This window comes from Typopeltis vanoorti, chromosome 3 (assembly GCF_054136105.1).
Source record: "Typopeltis vanoorti isolate ZY-2024b chromosome 3, IOZ_Tvanoo_1.0, whole genome shotgun sequence".
NCBI classification, from domain to species: Eukaryota; Metazoa; Arthropoda; class Arachnida; order Uropygi; family Thelyphonidae; genus Typopeltis; species Typopeltis vanoorti.
The window spans coordinates 28242501-28267568 of record NC_143551.1 but is presented as its reverse complement, the minus strand read 5'-3'; positions in this window follow the sequence as shown (position 1 = coordinate 28267568).

The following is a 25068-nucleotide window of genomic DNA, read 5'->3' as shown; positions in this document are numbered from 1 at the left end:
AGATGTTCCGTAGTTATTTCTGGGAAACCATTTATGAGGAGATCATTTTTGTGCTGCTGTTGGTTTGAGAGTTCGTACTGTTGCTTTAAGGAGTTTATTTCTTGCCGTAGTTCCGTTGTCTCTTTAATTAAATTATGCTGTCTTTCCGTTAGTTCTTTAATGCAGTTTTTAATTTCTCTTACGGTCTGTAATGCACCTTCTACCGAGTTATTATTAAATTTAATACATTCCTCATATTGGTTAAATTTTTCTGTAATTTGTGCAGTATGTTTTTTAAATAGTTCTCCAACAAAATCGATTAGACAGTCCTTTTGGTTTTGTAATATATTTTCAAGTAATGCATTTAAAGATGGCTCACCTGGGTTTCCATTGTTGTTTTCTTTGTTTTTAATTCCCTCAGTTGTTTATAGCTGTTTACTGCCTGTGGTTGTTTTCTGCATGTGCTGTTTTCTACCTGCAGTCTAAGGCGACATTCCTTTGTTGTCTCTGCAATGGGGACACTTCCACTCGTCACAATTCTTGTGTGATTTTCTCTGCCAAGTAGACTCAGACAATCCTGAACATAGAAAATGCATGTTTCTCTGGCAGTTCCTACATGTTACGTGGTTTTCTTCCCCCGTTAAGTCTTCTTGGTATTTATAGCACTTCATATTTCATGTTTGATGAGTTTGCTGTAATTTCTAATATGGCGACTTCTTTTGTTCTCTCCTCGCGTAGTTGACCAGCGTATACTTCAAACTTGTATGTACTTTAAATTTTATGTAATAATTTAAAATTAAATTAAATTAAATTAATTAAATTAAATTAATTTAAATTTAAATTTAAATTTTAAATAATAATAATAATAATAATAATAATAATAATAATAATAATAATAATAATAATAATAATAATAAAATATTTATTTGTGGTGCCATATGAATTAATCTAAGAAGAAGAAGAAGATGAATGAACCAAATCGATTATGAAAAATTGACAGTGGGTTAAAAATACAAATTTTAACTTATCATTGGAATAATTGATTGCCAAATTCTTTTGAATAAGACTTCAAATTTATTTCCTAAAGAAATTTGTATTTCTGATAGAATTATTCTATGGTATGCATTGACAAAATCACCTTACAGTTGGAAAGAATTACTTGAATGAATTAAAAACAGAATTCTTGGTTAATAAAATATAACCATCAAATGAAATGGGAAATTGGTTCTTAATCACTAAGAAATTGGAGGATAGAATCAACATGCAAATATTAAATATTACTCGCCAGAGGAAGAGAAAAATCAGAAATATTAAGGAGGTTATTAGGGAGGCCTGTTCTTGATTTAAATGAAATTGGATGCCCAAAACATGAAAACATAATGTGCACTTTTAAATGCTTTTCGAAACATAACCAAAGATTCTGTGCTTTATTAATTCTCAGAAGTATATGTATTGGTTTAAAAAAAAAAAAATATTTAACCCTTAATTTTACTACAGTAATAAATTCCCAATGATCACCAGATTAAAGTTAACTTTCAGATGAGTCCCATTGTCAAAAACCACATGACGGCAATTCCACAAGCATGGGAAGAAACTTGTATTTTTCACTTTATTTATATTCTGTATGTTAGATTCAGTAAATACAATTTGTAAATAATATTTAATTCAAATAAAATGTGTAAATTTAAATGAACAAATTGGGTGCGTTGATGTGTTATATAAATTTAAGCAAGACCATAACATTTTTTTTCTCCTTGAAAAATTTCATGCCACAAACTAACCAGAAACTTTTTTTTTAAATCCACTCAATGAAACTGTGTCAACTCTTGGAAGCACAAAGAAATGGGTATTAAATTAATAGGCAGAATTTTATTGGAGAATATTTCACCTAAAAAGTGACAATTTATTTATTATATATGTAGATACGTCCAATAGACTAGAAAAAAAATTGTACTTAAAGTACGACTGTTAGAATTTGGTTATTTACAAAGGGACAATAGATATTTTAACCCATGAAGTTACTAAACTCTTCAAAAATTTGTTGTATAAATAAAAATGTATCGTAGCATACAGATAACAAGTGAATCAACATGCATATATCAAAAAATACTCACCATTGGAAGTGAAAAATCAAAAAACATTAACTAACTTAATGATCAGACCCGTTCTTCATTTAAATGATACCAAATAATGAAAACAATACGTGCATGAATTTCAAAACTTTGAAAGGGCGTTTAAAATTCCTAATGCTAAAGAAAAAAATAAATTAATTAAATAAATTTCAGTTACAGAAATAGGTTAAAAGCACAAGTAATTGCAGGTAAAATTAATAGTCAATATAAGTTTTAAAAAAATAAATATAAGCATTCATTTACTACAGCAATAATTTCCCATGGGAAAGAAAAATTCCTACCTAAACACACAATTTCTCACCTACGTACAACAAAATTGGTGACTGAATAAGAGAGATTTCAGAGCTAATATTTGTTTGAAATAAATTCCAGTTTCCTGGCTACACAAAATGTAAACAAACAAACAAGCCATCTACTTGAAAACAATAACTGTATAAAATCCTTAATCAGAAATGAATAATTTTAGGATATGTTTCATAAGAATTTTATGCTAGAAAAACATTTGTACTTCCCCCGAACTGATAAAACCACGCAAAACATCAGAGAGAATATGAGTCATGAAAGAGGTGAATACGTCTCGCTGCCAGATATTACTGATGAAAAACACACGACTTAGGATATGTGTGTCGCAATGCTAAAATGAATGCTAAAAACATATAGTCACATCAGAAACATCGTATGACCCAATGCTAAGGAATTAATAGTGTACCAAATGGACAGAAAATCTAAGGAACAAAAGTCAAATAGCTTTTCAGGTTATTACAGAAATTTCTTCTTTGAAGATTGTGTTTTTGTGTGTTGTGGTGTGGATAAAAATTGAACTATTTTGGAATATCTATTTGCATTAAGAAGAATCATTCTGGAAAACTGTAAGTAAATTTAAATTATCATTAGAATTTCTAGACTACATACAAAAAGTTATTGAACCTTTTAAGTCTCGGTTTATTTTTAAAATACCGTTTGGTTTTTTCTCGTCATGTAAACTTAAAAAAAAATCATTACCCAAACACTTGTAAACAAGATAACGTTAATTCGAAAAAGAGGTTGTCATTTGCCAATAATCTTTTAGTAATGTCGCCTCTAACTGATAATCAAAACTTCAGAGCCAAAAAAGTGTATGTTTGAGAGACTCCAGCATATAATTAAATTATTCAGAAAAGCCTAAACACAGCCACCATCAAGAATGTACTCTAAGAATTCTCACCCTTTCACTGGAAAGAAATACTACAAAATATATTGGAAAATTAGTACAGCCATCTGTAGAACAAAAAAAGTGTATGTTTGAGCGACATCAGCATATAATTAAATTATTCAGAAAAGCTCAAAACATGGCAACCACTAGACTCACTCTACCCTAAGAATTCCCACCCTTTAACAGGAAAGAAATGTATTGTAAAATTAGTATAGCCATCTTTAGAAGAAAAAATACTGTATGTTTGAGTGATATTAGCATATAATTAAATTATTCAGAAAACCCTAAACACGGCTGCCATCACGACTCTACTCTACTCTAAGAATTCCCAACCTTTAACAGGATAGAAATACCCCAAAATGTATTGGAAAATTAGTACACCCATCTGTAGACAACCAAACACAAAACATGATGATAATTACAGATGTGTGTTACCTTGGGAAAATTCCAAGATATCTTATCTCAAATCATTGCCCACAATTGCATAGCCAAACCAAAACACCATATGATATCACAGAGAGACATGTGTTCCCCAGAAATTTCCAAACACATAACGATATGATTCTTATCTCTAAATATCACTTACAAGGCAATAAATGAACCAAACTCACATGTGATATCCCTGACAGACCAGGGCCGCAGCGAAATTCCAAACTCTATAACTACAAACATTCATGTCACGATTCCTTATCTTGATCTTGATCTTGTCACTAGTGCACCACCAATCACGACATGAATCTCTATCTCTAATATATCTACCTTTCCATTCAAAACAATAACGTCACTTATATCTAACGAATGATGTCATTTCTCCTCATCTGATAACAACAAACATTCACGTCACGATTTCTCATCTTATCTTGATCTTGATCTTGTCAGAAGTGTCTCACCAATCACGACACAATTCCTTATCCACTAATATATCTCCCTTTTCCATTCAAACAAGAACGTCACTTATTTACATCTAACAAACGATGTCACTTATCTACATCTCATAACAGCACCCACGCACGTCACGATTCCTTATCTTATCTTGATCTTGTCAGAAGTGCACCACCAATCACAACATGATTCCTTATCTCTAATCATCACCCATAATTCCATACATGAACAAAACAAGTAACGTGACGTCACACACACATATGCCTTCTGGAAATTCCAAACATTCCAATCACTAATGCACCACAAATTACGACACGAATCTTTTTCTCTAATATATCTTCCTTTCTATTCAAAACAATAACGTCACTTATTTCCAAGTAACAAATGACATCACTTCTGTTTTTGTTATCTTCATCTGATAACAACAAACATTCACGACACAATTCCTTATCCACTAATATACCTCCCTTTTTCCATTCAAACAATAACATCACTTATTTACAGCTAACAAATGATGTCAGTTATCTATATCTGATAACAACAAATATTCATGTCATGATTCCTTATCTTACCTTGATCTTGATCTTGTCAGAAGTTCACCAGCAATCACGACACGATTCTTTATTTCTAATGATCACCCATAATTCCATACGTGAACAAAACAAACAACGTGACGTCACACACACATATGCCTCCATGGAAATTCCAAACCTTTTAATCTCATGATTTCTCTCCCACAATGAATCAAATGAACAACCAATCACGTCATGATTCCTTATATTATCTTGATCTTGATCATGTTCAAAGCACCTGGACTACTACTGATGTCTACAGTAACTATAAGGATCAAAGTATCTACTGCATTTTCAGACCTTATGTTTGTGTTTTGTGCTGTGAATATATTTTAAAAATCAACAATTGGAATATTCAAAAAAACTAGATAGTTCCAAGATGTACCATTCTTGAAAGAAATGTAAGTTAACTTTTTTTTAAATTTAAACATAACAAGTGATATTTATAATTTCGATAACTCTACTCGTATGTTTTGGTAGGCACAATCCTAATACTGAATAGTTTTTTTTCATAAGAATAATAATAGGGTACATATTAGAGTATCACCATGGATACATTAGTGATTTTCTTGTCTAATGTGTGTGGATGATTATGGGGACACTACCATATAATTAAGTTATTCAGAAAAGCCTAACCAATGCCGCCATCATGATTCTACTCTAAGAATCCCCAAAGTCTTTAGAATATGAATATAGAATAATATATGTATAACCAAGGCAAAAAAATGTGTGTGTGTTTGAGTGACACCATCATATAATTAAATTATTCAGAAAAGCATTAACGCTACTGCCACTAGACTACTATACTCTAAGAATTCCCATAGTCTTTTAACAGGAAAGAAATATCCCAAGCTGTATTGGAAAATTAGTACTGCCATCTATACACAACCAAAGACAAAACATGATGACAATGAGAGATGTTTGTCACCCTGGGAAATTCCAAGATATCATATCTCAAAAACATCGCCCACAATTCCATAGACAAATAAAAACAACACGTGATATCACAGAAACATATGTTCCCCATAAATTTCCAAACACGTAACGTCACAATTCCTTATCTTTAAATACCCACAATGCTACACGTGAACTGAACACACCACATCATTTCCCTGAGTGAAGGGAGCGCTCTAAACGAATGTCCAGACATTCCAAACTTAATCTTATACTACCCATAACTCATAATGCAATATCCAAACCATTTACTTATTTACAACTCATAATAACACATATCTATGACATGGACGTGGCTTCCCCATTCACCCTACCCCTATTTTGTTGATAGTCCCACCATTCACGCTATGAATCCTTATCCACTAATATCTTCCTTTTAGATTCAAAATAATAACACCACTTATATACAACTACCAATATCACTCATTTACAACTAACAAATAACATCACTTATCTTCATCTGATAACAACACATATCCATGAACACGATTTCTTATCTTATCTTAATCTTGTTCAATGTGCCCCCACCAATCATGACACAAATCCTTATCCACTAATATATCTTCCTTTTCCATTCAAAACAATAACGTTACTTATATACAATTACCAATACATCACTCATTTACAACTAACAAATGATGTCACTTGTCTTCATCTGATAACAACACACATCCATGACATGGTACCTTTTCATTTCTTGATCTTGTTCAAACTCCCACACCAATCACGACACGAATCCTTATCTTTATCATCACCCAGAATGCTATATGTGAACAAAAACAGAAGTCTGACCAAAAACTGATGTCACTGACACATCTGCCCCAGTGAAATTCCAGATATTCCAATCTGATGACGTCACATACAATGACGTCATCAGATGAAAAATCAATCATGTGACGATTCCTTATCTTATCTTGATCTTGATCTTATTCAGGGTGCATCCCATACCACTAATGATATATTTTCGAAAAAAATAAAAGATTTGAATAAAATATACTAGAAACCTTTATCCAAAATCAATAATATATGCGATTGAACAGATAATCCTCATATCCGTAGAGAAATAAATATTATTTGATTAGAGTTTTTTTAATATTTGATTGAGTTGATTTCACTTCTTACTCTTAAAGATATTATACTGAATATTTCTGGACATAAATAAATATAATATTTAAATTGCTTCTTTATTTGATTTACAACTATCTCTTTTATGCTCTTATGAAAATATCTTTGTTGAAATTAATGTATTCGTTATAGTTTTTTATCAAGAGCAATAATGTAGATGCGTATAATGAGCTAAGAAATAATATATGTAATATGGTTTATCTATCCTATCCTACACATGAAAAAATTGAATGACTAGAACCGAGATTTAAGGAAAAAGGTTTTAATATAAACACACTACTAGTTTCGTCCAACAGCCTTCAGCCTTCTTCAGGTGACATTATTAAAGAAAAAACACTAAACATTGAGGGTTAAAAGAGTATGAACAACATAGACAGTCTTTATACATAATTAGCAAATTATGTATAAGGTTTTTAGTAATACAGAGCCTAATCAACTTTACCTATACAAGTTTCTACAAGGTGCTTTTAATTTGAATAAGAAACTCTGGATTAGATAAAGATGTGAAAAGTTTTTTTACCTTGGGGATAATATATATTAAGTATAATTAAAGATACCAAATAATTTTATAAACTTTGTTTTTTATCTCCTTCTCCCAAGTAAGCAAAACAGTTATGTTTGCGGCTGAACCTAGTTCAAATCTGAAGGTAGTACAACACCAGGGAAATTCGTTGTAAAGGTGGAAAATCTCTGATCACTATTATTAGTATTTCCCATAATGTAAAACACATCTCACTAAGTGATGTATACTCTTATACATTATGGGTGGGGGAGTCACTCCCCAGATCGGTTTCAACCTTTTTTGAGGTCTCCTCAGTGAGTAGCTAGACTCTGAACTACCAAGGTTTTTAGTAATACAGAGCCTTATCAACTTTACCTATACGAGTTGCTACAAGGTGCTTTTACTTTGAACACCTTGCAGCAAACTTTTTAAACCTTTCAACTTTCAAACTTTTTCTGATAATACACTTGTACTGTAGGTCAGCTAAGGATTTTGTTTTTCAATCTGTATCAACTTTATATATTTTTCTTTGCAAGATTTTATATATTTTTACATAAGTTAGAAAAGCTGCTGTAGAGACCAAATATGACATTTTTTGATTTTTTTAAACATGTTTAAATTTATGAATCTCTTTAAATAGTAAAGCTTGTGTAACATAATCCTTACTTTAATTACGATATCGATGAAATTCCGATTCCAGTTTAAATTTCTATCAATTTTAATTCAAAATAACTTATTACATTGACATTTTCTATTTCCTTACCGGTGAAATTTGAATTTGCCCTCAATTTCCAATAATGGATTTATTTGACTGGAACTAGTTTGTTACTTTTAAAAATCAGCACATTCCCCATGGTTTGTATTCGTCCGTCTCTGTCCAAAGAGAAGATTAGTACCGGATCACATACGAAGGCGTTTATTTTACTATTTAGTTAAGAAAGCAGAAGTCCTAAGACACATCTGTTTGGTACACCACAATCAAGAGTTTTGCAACTGCTGTAGTTGTAATTTAATTTTTAAATTTCTGATTTCTCATTTGTCACTGTTGGATCAGTTTATTGCAGGACCTCGTATTTTTATGAGGAGTATTTTTATGAAGAAGAGGAAAAATTAGTTAAAAAAGAGGAAAAACAATATCAATGTCTGCAGGATATTGATATCCATAACTGGTGGTTGGAGAGTGGATAAGCTATTGATTTGCTAAGCAAACGGTTCCAATTACTCTCTCCTAGTACATTTAGGAATTCTATAAAATTGCATCATCGTCATTTCTGTTATTGGAATGTAGAATTAGAGAATAAATATATTTGTAGTACTTGCTCTTTAAAATTTTTGGAATATATTATTTCACAGTTTTATAAATTTTGCTCATTCACAAGTATATATATCACCAAAATCTTGAGAAAATTCAATAGAAATTAGAGTTATTTTAATCTTATTTTTCAGAAACATTTTTTGTGAATAATTCTGACTGCATTCAAATGAGCAATCTATAGAGTATTTGCTTGAAAATAAACATTCTCTTGCTACAATATTTGAAATCTTAATCGAAAAGGAAGCTATTGTAATGTTGGTTGACGTGCAAGTTAGCTAAATAAGGGAAGTATATCTCATTTCAACTTGAATCATTTCAATTCCTCTTTCATCATAAATATCCACACTCCCAATAATCTCCTTAAACGGCACATTACAAAAAGTGGTATACATTCTCAGGAAACTTTTCCACCATATTTTCTTCGAATGTAGGAAAGTTATCGATGTGTATTCAAATCACAAATGACAAAAATAAAAACTCTCTTTAGTCTCTATGCAGAGTACATAACCTCTTTCTGAGGTGACCTGTATAGTTAGATTGTTAGAAGTTCAGTATTTCGGTCAATCTTATTTCATGACACGCATGAAATATATGCAGTATATTCGCTCACTCATGATCCAGTTATACAATATTATATATCCGTCTAAGGAATGAAACGAGCACTCACTGATTTGAAAATGAATCAAATTTGGTTCATTGACATTTCTGAGAACATCACAAATAAAATTATAAAACACTCTTATAGAGATTAAGGAAACTGAATGCATTCATGTAGTCCATACCAGTTACATGCAAATTAATAATTGTAAAATTTCACACAATATTATATAATATTGACATTTTGGCTTAATAAAACACCTCTATCTGACGATGATAAATTTTATGCTTAATCGATAGGCTGGAAAAGGTTTATGGTGGATTTATGTTGAATACTAATTTTACTGAATAATTTAAGCCTAAATACTTAATAAAATAGTGAATAACTCTTTTCCTTTTAATTAAAAAAATAATTGCTAGAAGAAATGATGAACAAGTGACAATTTGTTTAAGAAAGAGAATAACGGATTCTGCTTTCTCTAATTAAAAGAGTATAATTTTGAGCATAACTTTCGTGGTTCGTTTCATGAAAATCTTCTTTATATATTTGCAGACTCTGGAATGCTTTCCTGTATAACAACTGAGTTATCCATGCAAAAATATCCCTTTATGATGTTTGACCTTCGATACGGACTCAACATGATTAATGCCATCTATAATCCGTTCACTCAGAAGCGATACTCTTTAAAGGTTCAGAAGCTGCTTGTGCTATATCTCTCGGACAATCAAGAAAGCACATTAGAATACTTAGACATGGTATTTGTATATATATTTTTGTTACCACAACTTTTCAAGAAGAGAGAGAGAGAGAGAGAGAGAGAGATTGGGCTCTTGTAAAGCAGAAAACATAACACAAAGTAGAAATTTTGGAACTAAATTTTAAAACCGTGTAAATTTAAAAAAAAATCTGTTAAGGCATTTTATTCCCTTACAGGAAACGCAAGATTTTATTAATCCTATCTCAGTTTGGGACATTGAGTTGACAGTTCAATCTTCATCCTGATCAAAGTTTCACCTGGCCCAAGACTATCACTTATTATGAGCAGCAAACGAGTGCAATGGGTAAAGAAATGCCGCCATCCCTTTGCACCTGACACTAAAAGAATATGTTTTTGGCTGAAATAATGCGGCTTCTACGATTGATTTTCTTGAATTCATGGAAAAAAAAAATCCCCGCTTTCCCATCCCGGATATCGACTCAGGAACCGGTCGATGAAAGGCTTAGAATAAAATTCTTCTATTCTAAAACTAGACTTGAAATTAGATGTATCTTCTTCAAGCGGCCTAGCGCAAAGGATTTATGCCCCACTTCCACTAACCTATACAGGCTCAGTTTGTTAAAGAGTATTGGATAGGAATTCCTGATGTCGGTTATAACGATTAGTAACCACAGAAAATATGTGCAGTAGAAACTGAGTTACTGCATGAAAAATAATAGAGAAACCAGGTGAAAGAAGGTTCTAAAACCACTTCAAATACTTCCATTACTTGATTGGTTTGAGATAATACACAGTTTATTGTTGTTTAGAGATAAAGAAATATCGAAACGAAATTTCAAAAACTATTTTCCACAGCAGAGAATTGCATAGTTCGAAATAAAAACCAAACTGTTTGCCAAACAAATATCACCAGCGCAATATCAATAACATTGAAGTATTATTACTCTTGATAATATTTTATAAATTCAGTAGCTAAGAAATAAATTGTTTTAAAATTTATTTTAGTAAAACCAAAAAACAAGCTTATGATTTTCTTTCTGCTTTTCCTTGTGCAATTTTTAAATAACATGGTTACATGTAGTTTTCTTTATCGCAGGTGCCTGTTTCTATAAAATATTACATGAGATGGTTCATTTTTGTGGATTCAATACTATCAACCAGGATATTGTCAAGTCGTTTCCGAAAGAGTATGGCTGGAATTTATTATGTTAATTTTATCTCATCTAGGTTAAGAGAAGGTCTGAAGGTAAGAGGGTACTCAGTAAACTGATATGCTATTGCCAATTAGTTAATACACATGTTCTCTAACTGTTATTGATGTATTGTTAAAACAGTACTTTCTGTGAATTTGTTATCCTTGCACATAATCCCAATGAGATTTCTCTAAAATGGCCATATTCATGATAGGATTTCCCTGTTGTATTAGGAAGAATTAGAATTTTTAAAAATACTCATCTGTGCTTCATGAACAGCTAGTTTATCGTCTTTCTTAAACAAAAATAAATAAATAAAAATAAAATAAAAATATTCTCTCCCTTAAAAGAGCTTTCGAATAAATACCTAAATAAATGTAACTCTCTCTAACAGTAAATAATGAATTTATGGAAATACATGTTTATTATAAAACTGTGTGTTTTCCATTTTGCTACAGGTATCAGCGGTGAAGAACAATCTATCCTGTTCTCAGAACAGCATGTTTTACTCCATTCTCTTAATAAGAAGGCCATGCCTTCCTTCAAATTCAAAGAAAGTAATTGCTGACTTTACAGTTGCAAACGACTTTCAGTTGGTTAAGTCGTCCATGTTAAACGGATGTAGTAATTTAAGAGGAGCAGTATTGAATGTGGGTTTCGTTTATGTAAGTATATTATATTGCCACTCCATTACTTTATCACAAATTGCTTGTCCAGTTAAACATTAACTATTCCGTGAGAGATAAGCATGTCTTCTTAATATAAAAGTATATATCAAAGATTCATAAGACTTTTTAACATTCATATGATTCATATCTTGAGAAGTGATTTCATTTAGTTTAAAAATCTCTTTATCGTGTAAATATTTGACAATTCAACATGAACATAAAAAGCTATTTTTTTTTTTCATATTTGAATATGCGTGTACTACATTATGAATTACAAATTACATTTTGAATTATGAATTACGTGAATTACAAACGCTTACGCAGTAAATAAACGTCACTTACGCAGCGTATTTGCAAAATACTTAGTCACGGTTTATTGTGTGTGGTTTAATCAGTGGAAAAATGGTTCACTTAATTGTCCAAGAGGCGTAACTATGGTGGTAAGACAGGGTGTGAGGAATCAGATTGCCGTCGTCTGAGTAGTCTTGTACAGACAAACAGAGCTTCTTGTGTGCAACTATGACATAAGGGTTGAATGAAGGCTGACCCTACCAATATTTCACTGAATTATGCACATAGGATTGAAGAGGATTAATATTGGCAGCCGCTTGACAATAAGTAAAATAAAAGTTTCTATTTCAGTTTTCGTTATATGTATTAATTATGTACGCAGTGATCATTAATTCTTTACTGAAATTATTTCAGATAGTTTCATTCTATAAAAATATAAATTCCAAATTAAAAAAAAAATGCAGGGCAAATAAGAGATATCACCTTTAACTGGCAGAAAATTCTGATCTACGCGTTATCTCTTCTTAATAACAAATTAAAGAATACAGACATATCATAAGACATTTCATGAAAGACTACGGCATAATAGAGCTATTTGTATTAAGGAATATTGAATTATTTACTTAAAAATATATGCTTTTCTCTTAGCAGTTTCCTCTATTGTTCGATGTGGGGATTAAGGAGAATGGAGAAAATGTTATAAAAGGAGGGCGAGATGGCTTCTTATTCCTTGCATATGCGAATCACTACAACATAAAGTAAATATATCTATGTATTCATTTTTTCTTTTGGGTTTATAAACTAATCATTTTAGTTGTAACGTGCGCAACCCTGCAATGTATTTTTATGCAAATAATGTACAAAGTACAGGTAACTCTCGTATAACGCGGTACTTATACAACGCGGTTTCGATATAACATCGTCTACAAACTGGAGTAACCCTTTATCTTTTCATATATTCTTCAATGTATTTTAACATAATACATAAAATATATTATATTTTCAATATAATATCTTTCATATATTTTAGCGAATTTATATTAGTGGAAATACCTTTTAGCACGCATGTACGTTAGTTGTTTTCCTTATAAAGTGGTTATTATTGAACATTTTGTCTTCGAAACGAAGAGTTTTCTGCAAGGAAAGCGCATTAAAAATCATAAGTGTTTTAATCTCAAGCTGAGCACTTTATTTTATGGTGAGTTACATAATTAATATGTAATGCTTTACGTAAAAATTTATTTTTAAATTAATAGCCACTAAAAATGCAACAAAAGGGCAAAAAAGCCAACATTGAAAAGAAAATTAATTTCTCTCGAAGAAAAAATTAAAATCTTGGATCGTTTGGAAAAATGGAGAAAAACTAGGAGTTGTTACAAGGACTTTGAATTTAAATGAATCAAAAATTCGAACAATCAAACAAAATGAAGATGAAATCCGAGAAAGTGTTATGGCTGGGTCAACAGTAAGTGCAAAGCGCGCTGTTTGTGTACGCGATATTCTAATAGAAAAAATGGAGAAATCTCTAATGATTTGAATAGAAGATTGCACTCAAAAGAAAATTCCTTTGGAAGGAAATCATTTTAAACAAAAAGCTCTCAAAGTTTATAAACATTTAAAATAACGTGACCAAGATTCTTCATAAGATAGCTCTCAGTATGGATTTTGTGCCAGTAAGGGTTGGTTCGAAAACTTTAAAAAGCGGTTTTCTTTGCATAATTTTAAACTCCAGGGAGAATCAGCATCAGCAGACGTAGAATCTGTCCAGAAATACTCAGGAGAACGTTGTACAGTGAGAATGTGGGTACAGTGCAGACTAGTTTTTCAATGCGGATGAATCAGGGTTATATTGAAAAAAAATGCCAAAACACACCTATATTTCGAAAAATGAAAGATCCGCTCCTGGATTCAAAGTTTCCAAAGATGAAATTACTTTACTGTTTTGTAGTAATGCACCAGGTGATTACATGACAAAACCGATGTTTATTTACCGATCCTCAAATCCTCTTTTTATGAAAGGAAAAAGACTACCCTACCCTGTTTATTGGCGGGTCAACAAAAAGGCATGGGTTACAGCTGGCATCTTTGAAAATTGTTTTTCAAGTGTTTTTTTATCCGATGTAGAAAGTTACACAAATAAAGAGAATACCGACTTCAAAATTCTACAATTTTTATTTACAAATAACGCACCAGGCCACCCAACAAATTTAAGCCGTTCGAATATTTCGAATAAAATAATTATATATTTACGGCTATTTTACTTGCTTCTGTGTAGGAGTGCCCCTGTTTAAATGATTATTATTATTATTATTATTCCTGACACCTCCAAGGAGTCCGAAAACCCTTCGCGGGAGGACACCTACGACTGTCTCAACTGATACAACTGTCTCAACCACTACACCGAACCTCTACTACGAATCATCTCCATCAACGCAATCTACCGCCCACCACCTCCACCACCACCACAACTGGTATTCTATGTCTGTAAAGTGGGTGTCTTCTGAAGGGCCGATTTGCCTGTATACGGGATTAAAAACCAGAGTCTCCGGGAGAAAACCCCTGCTACCTCCGTATGAGAACGGCTACCTCACCTTCCATTGAAAATCGATTAAGATTAGATAAAGATTCCTCCCGTTGTAACGAGAATTAAATTTAGGCCTGTTCCAATCGAAGGGCACGATGTACCGTGGTTCTTCCAATTGCGCTTCGAAGGCGCTTATATCATTGGCTTTTTTACTCACGGATTCTTTTGGCATCGTAGAAGTATATGTAGCATACCTTTAAATATATGTAGCATAAAGGAAGAGAAATTTACACATACCTTTTTCCTGGGTGTTGTGGTTTGTCTTCTTTCTGCGATGTACAAAGTACTGCAATTATGGTGTTTTGGTGTGTGTGTGTGTGGCGAGGGGGGATCTTAGGCAATGTGGGAGAATTAAAATAGAAAATAGAAAAAAACCCGGTTTTTTTGTATAATATATATATATATACATATGTATTATATTATTAAGGATGGGCGGAGCGTTTTTATATAGCGTGGGAAAGGGTGAAAGGGGTTGAAAACAGCAACTTATTTTTTGAGGGGGTTTTGCGGGAAAAGGGGTTGACGGGTTGCTGACCGTTTACACTATGCTTGGTCGTCGTCTGAGCTCATGGAGGAAGTAGATGCTATGTCAGGTCAATTAGGTGTTTCTGCCGTTGAAATGTTTATGTTATCGCCTATTGGTCGGGGATGTGACCTCAATTTTAAGTTGTGAAGCTTCCAAACCTCAGAGATTATGTAGGGCCTGTGGACGTTGACAGTGTTCTCTTCACATTTTATGGCTATTGTTTCCGATATTCTAAGCATTGTTTCATTGTCTTGTCTGTCTATTATGATGGCCTTTTCGATTTGCAAGCTATGTTTTTGTTCAAGGGCGTGATCAGCTATTTCTGTTTTCCCTGTGCTTTGCATTCGATTTTTCTTTTGGATGTTGCGTTTTTTAGTGTTTAAATGTTCTGGATTCAGAGGCTAGGTTCAGAACTATATAAATACGCAGGAACAAGATTCAAAGCAAGACTCTTATTATTTTTAAATAAAATTTACTCAACTGGTATCCCCCCCAATAGAATGGAAAAAAGCAATTATGATTCCTATCTTTAAGAAAGGTAATGGAGATGACCCTAAAAACTATAGAGGTATCAGTATACTAAATTCCTGTTACAAAATATATAGCAGAATCTTAAATAACAAACTAATTAAATATTCCGAAAACTTAATTCTAGAGATACAGAATGGATTTAGAAAAGGACGATCATGTATAGACTCAGCCTTTTGCCTAAAATTAATAATAGAGAAAAGAAGAGAATATAATTTAGAAACACATATTGCATTTATTGACTTTGAAAAAGCATTCGACAAAGTTAAAAGAAACGTATTATTTAACATATTAAAAGAAAGACAAATACCAATATAATGTCATTAAGCGTTAGTTTAGTACGAGAGTGTAGGGTGTGGTCTTTTGTGAGTAGTGCGTGTGTGTGTACGATTTCTAATGTTCTGGGGACGTCCACGTTGGTGTATAAAGAGGCCGCATCCAATGAATTTAGAATGTCTTCCTGGGATAGGGTAAGGTTATTTATTTTTTTGAAAAGGTCGTCCGTGTTTTTCATCATGAAGTTAAACGTTGTAATTAATGGTTTGAGAAGTTTCGCTATAAATTTTGATAAAGATGCTGTAGTCGTGTTTTTGTGGAACACTATTGGCCTTATCGGTACCTGTCTTTATGGGATTTTATTTGTCCGAACATACAAGGGGTGTGTGTGGTGCGGGGGGGTTGTGTTTTTCATTGTGGTTTTGTCTATTTTGTTTTCATTTTTTAGGGTGTGTAGGGTACTGTTAATTTGTTTTATAAGGTCGGGGAAGGTTAACGCTTCGCTCATCCCTAATAATATAATATGTGTGTGTGTGTGTGTATATATATATATATATATATATATATATATATATATATATTATACAAAAAGACCCGATTTTTTTTTTCTATTTTCTATTTTAATTCTCCCACATTACCTAAGATCCCCCCCACACACACCAAAACACCATAATTGCAGTAGTATGCACATCGCAGAAAGAAGACAAGACACAACACCCAGGAAAAAGGTATGTGTAAATTTCTCTTCCTTTATGCTACATATATTTAATGGTAAATGTGCATCTACAATGCCCTAAGAATCCATGAGTTAAAAAGCCAATGACATTTAAACAGGGCACTCCTAAACAGAAGCAGGCAAAATAGCCGTAAATATAATAGTTTGCTAAGAGGAGTAACATGGAAGTTTTCCCAGAAATAATATCCATATTCAGTAACCTTTTTTGCCGATTAATACTAATTAAATTATTCAACCACTCGACCAAGGAATAATATCAACATTTAAGTCATATTATATTCGTCGAACATTCCAGTTGATTTTGTAAAAAATGGAATCTAATCCAAACATGACTCTGCCTCAAGCATGGAAAGAGTTTTCAATATTGAATTGTGTGAAAATTATTTCTCTGTCCATTAAAGAGTTATAACCCTCTAAGCTGAAAGCTTTCTGAAAAAAAATATATGGCCTGAAGCCGTTCTGGAACAAAATTTCATACCTCCAGTGGATGCCGAGCTAACTCTTATAATAAACGTGTAACACATTTTTGGTGGAGAGGGCTTTTGCAATAGGGTTGAAAACGAAATTAGTGAATTAATTGAGGAGAAATAGATTTAAATGAGGTGAAACTGGTACAATTAATAAAGGACGTCGAATCAAATGGCCGAGAAGGTTCTGCCAAAGATTCTGATTGCGATAAATCCGTTAAAGAATTCAATTTAAAGAAAATGGCAGAAGGATTGGATTTGGCAAGAAAGTTAGGAAGTTACTTTACCGATAATGATTCCACAATGGAACGCTCCGGAAAATTCACAAGACAATTGGATATTTGTTTAGCTTCATGTTATAAACTTAATAAAAAATTGCAGCATAGCGGTAAGCAAAGTCTAATTACTGACTTCTTGATAATTAAACCGAAGTATGCAATGAAAATAATACAAATGATGTCCAAGAGATTTCAAGTGATGACGAGGTCCGGTAACTTGAAAATAAAGAACATCTTCGAAATGTTCGTTTTGAAGACAGTGATGACGATTAAGATATGCACTTTATTGCATTTTTCCTAAAGCATTTATGCATTATTTCCAAGAAGTTTACGCACAATTTGTAATTTTTATAATGTTATACTATGTATTTGTTACCTGAATTAAATAAAAATTTTTTTTTTGTTGGATATGTCATTGTTGTTTATATAATTAAAAAAAAAAAAACCATTTCAGAACATTACCCTACTTTTTCTATGTGATCTGAGTCTCGCATAACGGCATTTATATAACGCGACATTTTTATGGAACCTAACATCCGCGTTATACGAGGGTCACCTGTATTTCCCAAAGAAGACAATCTATGCTATTTAAGAACAATAACAACTTACGGTACATTTTTCTTAATCCCAACTCTAAACGACATTTATTCTCTGTAAGCTTTACAGCCTCTCCTGTGTGTGTGTATGTGTGTGTGTGTGCGTGCGTGTGTGCGCGCGCCAGTGTACACACACACCCAAACACATACACACGTCACATTTTTAAAAGTGATCATCAGATGAAAATCACCTCAAAGACATTCTTCGTGTTTAGGATGGATTCAAATCCAGAATCCTAATCAGCTAATTAGCAACATGTATAATATAATATAATAATATGTTTATCCACACGAAGAACGTCTATGAGGTTATTTTCATTTTATGATGATGATGGGCATGCTAATGATATCGTCTATTCATTGCATTGTGGAAATACCATTAAGTAAAAATTACAATGGTGAGCTATAGCTTATTTTTTTTATCTGTCCCAAGCTAGTACCTATCATTGTTAGGATGAATAAAGAATTATCTATTAAATAGGGATCAGCTAATATATATTTTCTTCAAATTCATTCAAAATTTATTAAACTATGCATAACAATAAAATTAGGAAAATACCACTCATTAATTTTTGTATAATATTATTTTAATATTTTTGTTTTTCTAGATACAAGCTTAAAAGATCACCGTACGGGAAGTTCGGAGGTATAAAAAATAAAAGTTTTATCGGCCTGGCTGGTATGGTGCATAATCATGTACGCGTTGCTTTTTTGTTTCGAAACAAACCTTTTAACATGAACATGATATATACAGCCAAATTTCCTGCAAATCATGCCGTTCTTCTTATTTTTCAGGACGTAGATCTTAATGGTATTTTGTCAACACTGAACTATGAGAGAAGTTTAGGTGCCGATGTTGTTCCAGTGATCAATAGCAGGCTTGTTTTTATGACCAGACGACCTGACGAGATATATTCCCCAACTGCAATATTTAAGCCATTTTCATTGCTAGTAAGTCACTTTGTTTTTATGTGAATATTGATTCTCAAGTAAATTCAAAATATATATTAAAAACAATAATGAAAAAGTTAATGATTGTTATAGCACGATAATCAGTATTTTCGGGCTCCTTTTCTTGACATTCTTCTTTGAATATACAGTGCGTTGCGTTGCGTGGTTAGAAATAGGCTATCATTGAATACTGCTGTTTAGACTAATAATTGTACAGGCTAAAGAATATCACGGAGATTGTACACACTTCCTGGATTCACTCTATCAGCAATGCATAGCATATTACAACGTAATGAGACTAAACATAGTGACAGAAATAATAAAATAAAGTGTGCTATTAGAAATGTAGAAACATTCCAAGCTTTCAGGATTTTATTCAGTTTGTGAAGTAAAATTAAGAAAAAGGAAATGCGATATAATGTTTTAATTTTTTAATCGGTGCCATTTTTTTAAGAACGACGAAATTGCAGAAATAAGATCTGGTTTACTACCATATTATATAAGAATAGTGACATTTATATAATCCACAATTGTGTATTTTAATTCTAAAATATAATTTTGTTTACTACACATATAAGGGTGTTATCATATCATGTACTACAAGTACAACTAAGATACACTATATTCATACTGCATAATATCAGCATACATAGAGAGATTAGAAATAAAAGCAAGGGAATTCATCTGAAGCAGTGAAGAACTTCTTTTCAGCAACCCATTTGTAATATAGATAAATGTCTTTTCTCAGTTAAGTAAATGCTGTCCTTGATATTAATTGTGAACAGCATTATAAACATAATTGCTTAAAATACACTCTAAATTATCTTCACAAGTATTTAAATAGATAGCATAATCTGTCGAAAAAATGTAGATTCATTCAAATGGTTATAAAGAGAGAGAGAGAGAGAAAAATTTCAAAATCATATTATTTCTTGCCGGAATATGTTTTTGATATCTATAAATAATAAATAAGTTCATTATTTCATTTTATTTTAAAAGGAGGAAGGAAAAGTTGTATTGAATTTTGAAGATCAGCGGGTAGATCGTTCTACCCTTCAATCCTTTGTGATAGTTGAGCTCCAGGGTTCGAATGAATCAAGAAACCTTCATGGTACAGAAAGTGAGCGACAGAGAAACAGAGAGAGAGTATACAGCAAATTACTATCGTGTGGTACTAAACCCTGATACATACAATACATTATATCTGAAATACAGTTAGATGTACGGACGAATTTTCCTCCAGTGTTAACAACAAGAGTTTGCAGAATGAAAACCACACATTGTGATTACGACTAGAATAGGTAGAAGAAAGGAGTAGATAAATTCCATTTAGTATTTATCTTAATGAATATTGATTAATATAATATATTTTAATTATAATATTGAAACGAAAATATATCTTATTAATGTATATAGTGAAAAATATAATTTTCTTAATTGACATTAGATCCCTATTCAAAGGTATACTTTCATAATTTCAAACATTTTTCATTTATAGGTCTGGCTATTATTCATAATGTCACTTCTGTTATTTAGTTTTGCATCATATTTGATCTTGATATTTTCGCATAGGCTAACTAGTAGTTCCATAGTTCCATTGAGCGAAGTACTTTGGTTGCTATTCAGTACAATAACTTCAAAAGGTAAGCTGTTTAAATCATTTGCTTCCGTTTTACACTCGGTAATGAGAGTGATAATATAAAATTCTAAACATTGTTATTAACTTAATCTTTATTATCTATTGTGTTGATAATTCAGAAACGGGCCTTGCATATTTAAGTTTAACAACATGCAAGTCGCATATCTCCAGAAGTCTGTAGCAATCACAATATTTTATCAAATGTGAGTATACATGTTTTAACAATTTTCAGATATTATAATGACCTGTATAGTGGTGTAACCAAGAGTTTTCGTTACTCAGTGATATGATCTAAGAGTTTGTCGGTGAAATAATGCTTCCTTTGAGATAAAGAAACGAACAACAGTAAGGTTTTCAGTACTTATCAGTTACTGTACCATTTCCTTTCTTTAAAAGTACTATTACATCTTTCTTCTGACACGTACTACATCACTTAACAGTTGATTTTGTATTGAGACGCAATAGAAAACAGAATTCCTTCCAGTAATAAAAATTATTGAACTCCACCATCAAGATAATCTTCTTTACTTTAATTACTCTTTTTTCACTACATTCGATTCCAGAAATTCAATGATGTTGTATCTGAGAGTTGAATATGTTTTGTGAATTGATTTGCTTGCAATTTAAGTACGTATCATTATTTTAAGAGACGTTATACTAAATTAAAAATAGATTGACAAATAAAATCCCTCTTCATACAGAAATTAATATGAATTTATATATGTTTCCTCCTCTATTTAGGGATCAGATCCTTCTTTAATTCCAGAAGTTTCCAGATTTTTGCTTTGTTTTGGCTGCTTTTTGTCTTGATCATGGTGTCCTGCTATAGTAGCTGTATTCTGTCCCACCTGACTATCTTACAAAGAGTAAAATTGATTGAGACCACTGATCAACTCTCCAGAGCATTGCAAAAGAAGGAAATAGAATGTGGACCACCAGCCAACTCTGCTACAGCAGCTGCAATCATGGTATGTCTATCAATGACCTCCTGTGATAATTAACGAAGAAATAGTACTTTGTGTTTGAAAATGTATTACCAATAAAAAGCAGTACTTTTTGTTGAAAAATCGGGAACAACATTATTATACACTAATCTCTCGCCATACGCAGGTTTTTTCAAATATTTTTGCAGGGTCTATAAGGAATATTCATGTGATTAATTCTGCCCTGTATTGGTTGATCGAAAAATCCAAAATGCCCATCGATATTTAGTAAAAACTACGTGCATGTAGTCGAATAATAAACTAAGATTTTTAGGTTTGAATCATGGAGGACACAGAGTTTAATTGAAATATATCAGGAAATCTTAAAATAGTTTATAATCGAAATTTAGATTTAGGAGTTCTTCAGAAAAAAAAAACAGAAAAAATGGATGATTATACACAGTTATGCTCACTTTATGACGACACAGTTGGAAGGTCGTGATAAAGTGAGTAGATCGAAGTGGTGTCTCTATGCGGATAACAAAGAAACAGAAGACCTCTACTGAAAGCTGGAGTTAGATAGTGCTAGGTTATTAAAACGTTGCTCATTATTTCTGGAATAAATTGTCACTATGAGAACATATTATCCAACAGAGGACGCACGCATACAGGTATAAATACCGGTAATTTGAGCAATTGAGTGAATTGATGAATACAAGTAACAGCCAAGAGCTATTTCTTGTTGAATTGTTAAAAAACGCAATCAGACAAAAGATTATTGTCGAAATAATTGGACATTTTTGTAAGGATATAAGAAATAAAAATGATAAAAGAGTGATCGCGTTCTGTGAATTCATACTTCGAGCATAAAGCATTCGACAAATGTACGTAGAGAGCAGCATACAAGAGCTGTACCATCCATTAACGCAATTGTGATTATAAAACGACAGGGATGCTGTATAGTTAGGAATATGCGAGTATCGAGAGATTCTGAATATGGCACAGACTACCCCAAATTCTCTGTTGATTGCACAGATAAGTGTGTCCAGAAGGAGAAAAGTGAGAAACAATGGTCAGCCTTCTGCTGTCAGTGTTACTGGATTACACAGAAATACGAAATGAGCGTTAGAAATACAGGGGGACCATAAATTAACTTTCTCTCTTTGGAGGTATCTGTAGCTAAAACTAATACACGGAAAGTCACGAAATTGAGACTTTCGAAGGCATTGAGAGATGATTCTTCGAAAAAAAGATTTAGCACCAATAGTCGCTGATAGGGGAAATTTTGGCGCTGATGGAGCCGAAAGCAGTCAAATATTTGCAGTAAACGCAGGTAAAATGGATTATGCAAATTTTACTGTGCGAACGTGACAGCAGCGCCACCAATTCCACTTAAAAAGGGATTGGGAACATTCAGGCAGTTATTCGAATGACTGACGAATTGTGCTGAATATGAGTCCTACCTTGCATCAGCATGTTTTACTTGTTAAGTTATTTTACCTTAAACAGCGCAGTGCCGTAGTGGCCCTTCGGGAATTTAGAACGCTTCATAACCTGTGTACAGGTCCTATGTCAGTTGTAGCACTGAGAGCTATGATTAAGAAGTTTGAAGAAAGTGGATCAGTAGGAGTTAGGCCTGGCAGAGGTCGGAAAGCAGTGCAAGAAGAGACAGTAACAGACGTTGCTATGTCGGTGCTCGACGACACAGGGACCAGTATTGGTCCAAGCGCTCGTGCCATAGCTCGCATACTTGATATGGCTTATGGTACAGTCTGGAAAAAGTTATGGAAAATGCTTCACTTCTATCCGTATAAGTTCAGACGTGTGCACGCTCTAACTACCACAGATTATGATAAGTGAATGACATCGCGCTAACATTTCTTGCCTTAATGGAGGTCGAAAATGACTGGCATTGGAGAATATTGTGGAATGATGAGGCTCACTTTTATCTGAATGGGTCGGTCAACACTCACAACTGCAGAATTTGAGCATCTGAACATCCCCAAGAGATCCAACAAGTGTCACTGCATTCTCCAAAAGTAAACATGGTGTGGCTTCACAGCCGATTTCTTAATAGGACCATACTTCTTTGAACGTATTACCCCTACATGTCCTGTAACCTGCTCCATTACTGGAGAGATTTATCGACGAATGCTGGAAAAGTTTGTCATTCCTGCATCGCAGCAAAGACAGTGTTTGGATTCCATAATTTTTATACAGGATGGAGCACTGCCACACATTGAACTTCCAGTGCAGCGCCTTCTACGCCAGCATTTCAGTAATGAGAGGGTTATCAGTGAATTCTTTCCAACAGCATGGCTACCTCAACCTGTTCATCACTCCATGTGACTTTCGGCTGTGGCGTATTTGAAATCCGTTGTGTATGATTGTGGCGTTCCCAAAGTGCATGTCTTGAGAGATAACTTAAAACAGGCTGTTATGAACATCGAATCCGGCTGCTTATACTCAGCTGTAGAGCATGTCGCACTTAAGATGCAATTTGTTGTACACAAGAGAGGTCAGCACATTGAAAATCCTGAATGTGCACCAGGGTACCCTGATTCTGATGAATAAAGCATTATTTCGTGTGATGATTTCAATCACTACATCAATTTCTGTGTTTCTCGCATGTTGTTCTTTTAGTTTAATTTTTGTTATTCTTATTACCATAGTAACCCGCACATATCAAGCTGGATTGAGTGATGCGGATATCACTTACACCACGGAAATGCTATTATTCCATTTTATCTGCCTTTAATGTAATTATCCGCTTGTTTCAGGCTCCGCCAGCGCAAATCTTCCTCTAACGGCGACCTTTGGTATTAATATTTTTTTCAGAAATCATCTTCCCATGCCTTCAAAAGTCTCAATATAAAATTTGGTCTTCTTCCATTTATTCATTTTAGCTACAGATGCCTCCATAAAGGGAAAGTTATTTTATGGCCACCCTTTACAATAATAATGTAATTTATAATAATATGATACATTGTTCATGAGACAACTAATGAAGAAAGTAATGAACCAGATCAAGATCAAGATAAGATAAGATAAGAAATCGAGACGTCATTGGGTAAGATCATTGACATCATTGTGTGTGATGTTGTGTGTAACGTAATGAGATGGGAATGTTTGGAATTTCCTTGGGGTCACAAGTATCATTGACATCACGTCTTGTGTTTTGGTTCGCGTGTGGAATTGTGGGCGATATTAGAGATAAGGATTCATGTCGTGATTGGTGGGTCACTATGAACCAAATTGGGATAGGGTAAATTGGGAAAGCGACATCAGTGTCATGGGTGTGCATTGTTATCAGCTGTAGATAAGTGACATAATTTGTTAGTTGTAAATAAGTGACGTCATTGATTTCAAGTGGAAAAGGAAGTTACAGTAGTTGATCAGGATTCGTTCCAGGGACACTTTAAACCAAACGGTGTAGCGTAAAT